Source organism: Salvia hispanica, chromosome 2 (genome assembly GCF_023119035.1).
Source record: "Salvia hispanica cultivar TCC Black 2014 chromosome 2, UniMelb_Shisp_WGS_1.0, whole genome shotgun sequence".
NCBI lineage: Eukaryota > Viridiplantae > Streptophyta > Magnoliopsida > Lamiales > Lamiaceae > Salvia > Salvia hispanica.
In genome coordinates this window covers 15,684,658-15,690,657 of record NC_062966.1, presented here as the reverse complement: position 1 = coordinate 15,690,657, position 6,000 = coordinate 15,684,658, and positions in this window count along the sequence as shown.

Sequence of the window (6,000 nt, the reverse complement as noted above, 5' to 3'; positions counted from 1 at the left end):
CTTTTGGTACCAAATATTGGATTTGGAATTGAATTCTCTAATTCCATGTACCAAATCATGAAGGAATTGATTAGCCTTCAAATTACTATTAAGTATCGTATGTTGATTGGGATTCATTTGTGATTTGTCCCTCAAAGTGGAGTTCTTAGGTGATTAAGAGAAAAAGTTCTCTCCAAATTATTAAGAGGATTGAGAAGTTTTAGGATAAGTAAGTAATTACAAATTAAAGTCTTGATTGAATTGGTGGCGTAGTACTCCATAAGAAAGAAATTAAATAGTGGATTAGTTATTTAAAGAAGACTGCATCCTATAAAGGACTCACCTGATTTTTCCGGTGACTTATAATAGTCACATTTGGAAAGTTAACAATGATTTGCTTAAACGTTTATATTGTTTTTAAAATTTTAAATTCAATAATTTTGTGCATCTCTTTTCCTTTATTGATGTTTTATTTTTTATTAGTCCCCCAAAGGAAGATTAATTTTTGGCACGAGATACACACATCCCTTTGGTGATAAATCTGAAAATTATTCTTTTGGTAAGTAGTGTGATGCCCAAAGGTGGACATTTTTGATATGATTTTATTGTCATTTTTATCACTTGGGAGGTTACCCATTTGGTTCCTTTTTTCAAAGACTTGGGGATGTTGTGCGAATATAATGCACTAATATTCAAAATAGATTAGTCAAAACAGGGTCCAAAAAGTAACCTCTTGTCTGACTTTTTTTTGCAATATTAGAACGGTGAAGTGTGTGGGGTTTTTTCGAATATTAGTGGGCCCCAAAGGAAGTTTTTGGGCAAAATACACCATCCTGGGTGATAAATAGGTGACAATTATCCATTTTTTGTGTAAGTAATTGTGATGCCCAAAGGTGGACATTCGAAGACTTTTTTGGGGATCACTACAAAGAGTTATTGAAGTTCATATTCGTAAAAAAGATTTGACATGAATGTTTTAAAATTTCGAGATGTTACCATTTTTTAATTTCATGTTTGGAAATGACAATTTTTTTGGTTTTTTTTTACAATTAGATGTCTATTTTTAAGTTTTTCCAAACAATAGTCTGTTGAAGGGCAAATTTTGGATGCAAAGATTATATTTTGATTGCTCGGGTTGCATGGATGGGAATTACGCCAAGGGTTGGCAACCATTCTCCTGACGATAATTTATCAAGGCTACGAAAGGGGGAATTTTCCGAATGTAAAATCAGTCATAGGTGTAAACCTAAGCCTTTGGGGCCCTTTAAATATCACTAAGGCCGGTGAATATTTTAAAATTAGGTTTTTTAAAAAATTTAAAAAGGAGAAAGTTCGATCTCATAAAGTATAAGGGAAAGGGGAACATAAGGGAGCACATTATTCAAATGCCCACTTTGCTTCACTAAAGCAATTTTAAAGACTTGTTGTGCATTTGGTGTTGCACATCTTAGATTCAAGAAAAAAAAGTAAAGGGCAAAGAAAGAAAGTACTAGGATGGGTTGATCAAAAAAAGAAACAACAAAAGGATAATGATGTTGTTTCTTTTGTGGTAAACAGGATATAAAAAGAAGAAGAAGTATCATAGGCAAAAGGAAGTTACAATTCTTGTTTTTTCTTTAAAGTTAATTTGGTTTAGTCCTAAGATATTTAGTGGGTAGATTCGGTGCTACAATTCCCTGGTTATCGGGCTGGGAAAGGGACAAAGTCAATTGATGGTGAAAGATACATTTGTTGGGGGTGACAAATGGTGGAAGTAAGTATTGGGCATTGTAGATTTTATTAAAGGCGGGAAATTTTTTGTTTTAAGGGTACTTTAAATTTTTTGTTTTTAGACAAAAAAATTTGGGTTTTTATTTTGCTTTTTACAAATTTGGTTTTTCTTTTTTTCGTGTAAAGTTCTTCCTTCAAAAAATTCTAGTATTGGCATGTTTCCTTAATGCATATAACAATCTTTTATGTTCAATTATGTTACTTCATATTAAAATTTCATGTTGAATCAAAAATAAAAAAATTAAATAATTAAATTTGGTTAATTTATGACACAAGTGTTTTTGGGTTATATCTCAAAATAAAAAATTTGAGACTTGTGTCATATGTTGATGAATACCTTTTCTTTACAAAAATGTTTTTGGGGTTTTTAAAGATGGGAAAGAAACCAAACTTAAAAATTAGGTGCCAAAGAGTATACATTTTAGAATTGATATAGGGCATTTGTGGTTCATTCCCCGGGGTTTTTTGGGAAAGATCAACAATATTTTATATCATTCATGGGAATATTCTTGTTTGGGGACCACATTTTCTATTAAAATCCGGGCTTTTGAACGTTTAAAAAATTCGGGCTTATGTTAGCTCCAACCAAAAAGGGATTAAGAAATCAAATCGATCGTAGGGCGAATTTGCGGAAATGCTGGGTTTAACAATTCAAAAACCTTTTCCCTTTTTTTAAGAGTGTTGGGTCTCCTTTTTTACAATTGGGGTCGCCAATGAGGGGTTAAAAGCGAAAAAAATCTTAAAGATATGTAAAGAGATTTTTCATTCTTGTGCATTTGCTTTAGGGGGGGCATTAAAAAACGACTATATTCCCCCGGTTTCCGGAATTTGGGGTTTTTAAACTTTATGATCCCCAAAGGAACAATTTTTTAAAAAAATATGATTTTGAGGATATTGAGTTTAAAAAATGTGAAGGGCATTCTTTTTTGGGGGGTCGATAGACACCCACCTTCGACAAGCGGATCAATTCTATCAAAAAAGATATTAAGAACCTCCCGATGATATTGTTGTAAACATTCAATCTCTGGGGTGATATCATTTAAAATTCTCAACAACCCAAATTTAAAAATCCGCAATGGTACCCAAAAATTTTTTGAATAGTTCCATTTGGATCCAAAGAATTAGAGGGTTTTCCAAGTTTGGGGGGGAAAATGTTTTTTTGTATCGAAAAATAATTTTTTATAAGGATATGTTGCACTAACCCAAAAAATTTTCTGAAGAAATTTGAGATGAAAGATCTTGGGGAAACCCTTTGTATTTAATGAAAAAAATAATTTTCTTTTACAAAAGGATATGTGAAAAGGTCCCACATTTTGGATGATAATTGAAAAAAGAAAAACCCCATGACTAAAGGGGACAAAACCCATCTCATTCAGGCCCCAAGATAAATCTTGAGATTTAGAACATGGGAAAATTCCATATGCTTCGATGATTGGGGGCCTAAGTGTGTTCGGGATTGACCCAAATTTTGGTTTTAAGCTTATAGTTGGGGGATATTTCAATAACCCGATATGGATCATTATGAAATAAAAGGGTTAAGATATTTATGGAACTGCTTACAGCCGCATAAAAAAACGATCATTTGGGGAGATCTTTAGGATTTTGATTCGATTTTGTTGTGGTACGTAAAGGATCCTTTTTGGTTACGTGTGTCTTTGGGTAGAGCCATTTTAAAGTCGGCAAACCTTGTAGCTATCCAACAAGATTAAACTTTTTTTGGGGCATCTAGTTAATGAATATATTTTTGAAATTTTGTCATAGGTTTTCATATTGTGGTATTGAAAGACCACTTAAGTTATGTTTGACAATAACTGCGTATTATATTCTAAAAAAACGGCTTCCGGTTGTTAAATAAAAGTTGAAGGACAAATGCATATAGAGCATAAGGGGGCGTTTGCGATGACAAACCGCTATTAAAAGGGCTATACCCAAGGTCTTTTATGGGGATGTAGCAAAAGGTGTTTTGTTGTTTGTTTTCTTCGGGAGGTTAGGGGTTTTTGCTCTATATTGTGTTTTCATGAAGTTATAAACTCATGTTATTCTCGAAATAAAGTATTAGTTTTTCATTATTTTGGTTTTATCGGTTAATCATCATAGAGAGCTTTAAGTAATTGTTCATTCAATTATTTTAACAACACCAATAAGTCTTCTGAAAGCGGACTAGTCGTCTCTGTTTTCAAGCCTTGAGAGTGCGCTCAAATCATGCGATGGAATTAGCTTCCTAATTCATATCAGTGTATTTTAAATCTTTGATATTCAGTTGCAACAATGAAGCCATCACTCCTACAGTACCATTGCTGGCATCTAATATAATGTAAATAAAGGTGAAGTAATGAAGCATCGTTTGCACTACATTAGGACCTCGTGATGGGGCTGGTCTATACACGTGGCATTCTCTGAAGTGAAAAAGTGGCTAGAGCTTGAGTATTTGTTTTCCATCTTTTATCTTCTTTTCATTTCTTTCATCGCCTCTGAGTTGAATGTCCTGAACTAGGCATCAATCCAGCAATTCAAATTCAACATATTTAACATTCAAGAAAGGGAGAAAAAGGGCAAGACTTTGCACATATTGATCGGTGTCAAAATCCAACTCCGGTCGTCCTCACATTTTAAATATGATATTATTTCAGTGATGTACTAAATCTGATATTATTTCAAAATTATCATTCTTCTTCCCTTTTGTCATCCTTCACTTTGTTTTTTTTATTTCAATATTAGATTTAATTTTATAAAATTAAATTTTAAATTTCGAGTTTTAAATATTAATAAATTTTTTTAATTATTAAAATTATTATTAAATAACAAATTAATAGTTTTAATCAATATTTGATAGTGTCTATTATTTAATCATTAAGGTACTACATACGCATTAGTTTTAATCAATATTTAATAGTTTTAATCATAAATAGCTCATATAACACGATTTATTCTGAAATAAATATGTAAGTCAGAAAATAAAAGAAGACTCCATTACTTTTAATAATTTCCATTATTTGGAATACACCAATGTTAATGGCATATTTCCTTTAAAAATTCCAATGTGATTGGCCTTTCTCCTAAAGTCAGAAAATAAAAGAAGACTCCCTTTCATGGAATATTCCCCCTAAAATCGAATATATTTGCCTCTTAATTTTGCAGAGGAAATGGATCATGTGAGGGTTCATAAAAAAATTCTTGCATTCCAATGCTACGGCCAAGCTGCATTACCTTTGGGTGGAAAAACTACCTTTTCAATCAATATTCGCAATGACGGTGCATGGTTGATCTAATAATATAATAGGAGTATATTTTAAATTACATTTACCATCTTTATAACTAGCCGTGCTTGTAGACAATGCCACAATGCCTTGGACGAGGTAGCTGCATACTTTCAATCTATTAGTAGTACTACAAAACTATTTTTGGAAGTTTTCATCACACACAGTCACACACTACTATTCATAAGGGGACTTTCACTATCTACTCCACACGCACTACTATTCATAACGGGAGATTCACTATTTACTAACATTACTTCCATTATTTTCATTTCTTTGTCTTTTCATACTTTATCAATTTCGTACTCCCTCCATCACATATTAATTGCACTTTTCATTTTAGGTCGTAAATTTGAGATGGATTTTTTTAGTGCAATTAGGTGGCGTTCGGTTGTAATGACTAATAATCATGAGACTATCCATCTAGGATTAAGTTGTGGGATTATTTCAGTTGGAGGAGGGAGGCTATGTCTAATTATCATGAGACTATCCATCTAGGATTAAGTTGAGGGGGTCAATCTTATGAACCAAACATGATACATATTTAATCATGAGATTTAGTTTTGTCAATCGAACACTCCCTTAAACTATTATTTTAAATGTAGTGAGAGATCACTTAATAAGAGAATACATATTAATTAAATACTCTAATTGTTAGTACTTAAAATAGAAACAGTGTGAATAGTTTGGAACGAGCCGAAATGAAAATATGCGAGTAACATGAAACAGAGAGACTATTAAAATTCTTGTCGTCCCAAAAATTTATATTTTTAGTGAACAGAGAGTATAATTCTTACAAATATATCACACTCTAAAATCAGGCCATTAATCACAATTAACATCTAATTTTACGCTGACTTGGGTAGGCTTCGGATGAATAAGTAATGTGATACTAATACTCATCATTAGCTAACACACATGTAGTTGGAGTAGTAATTAGTGATGTCAAATCAAAATTTGTATCAATCCCCATTTTCATTTCATGACTTTTAAA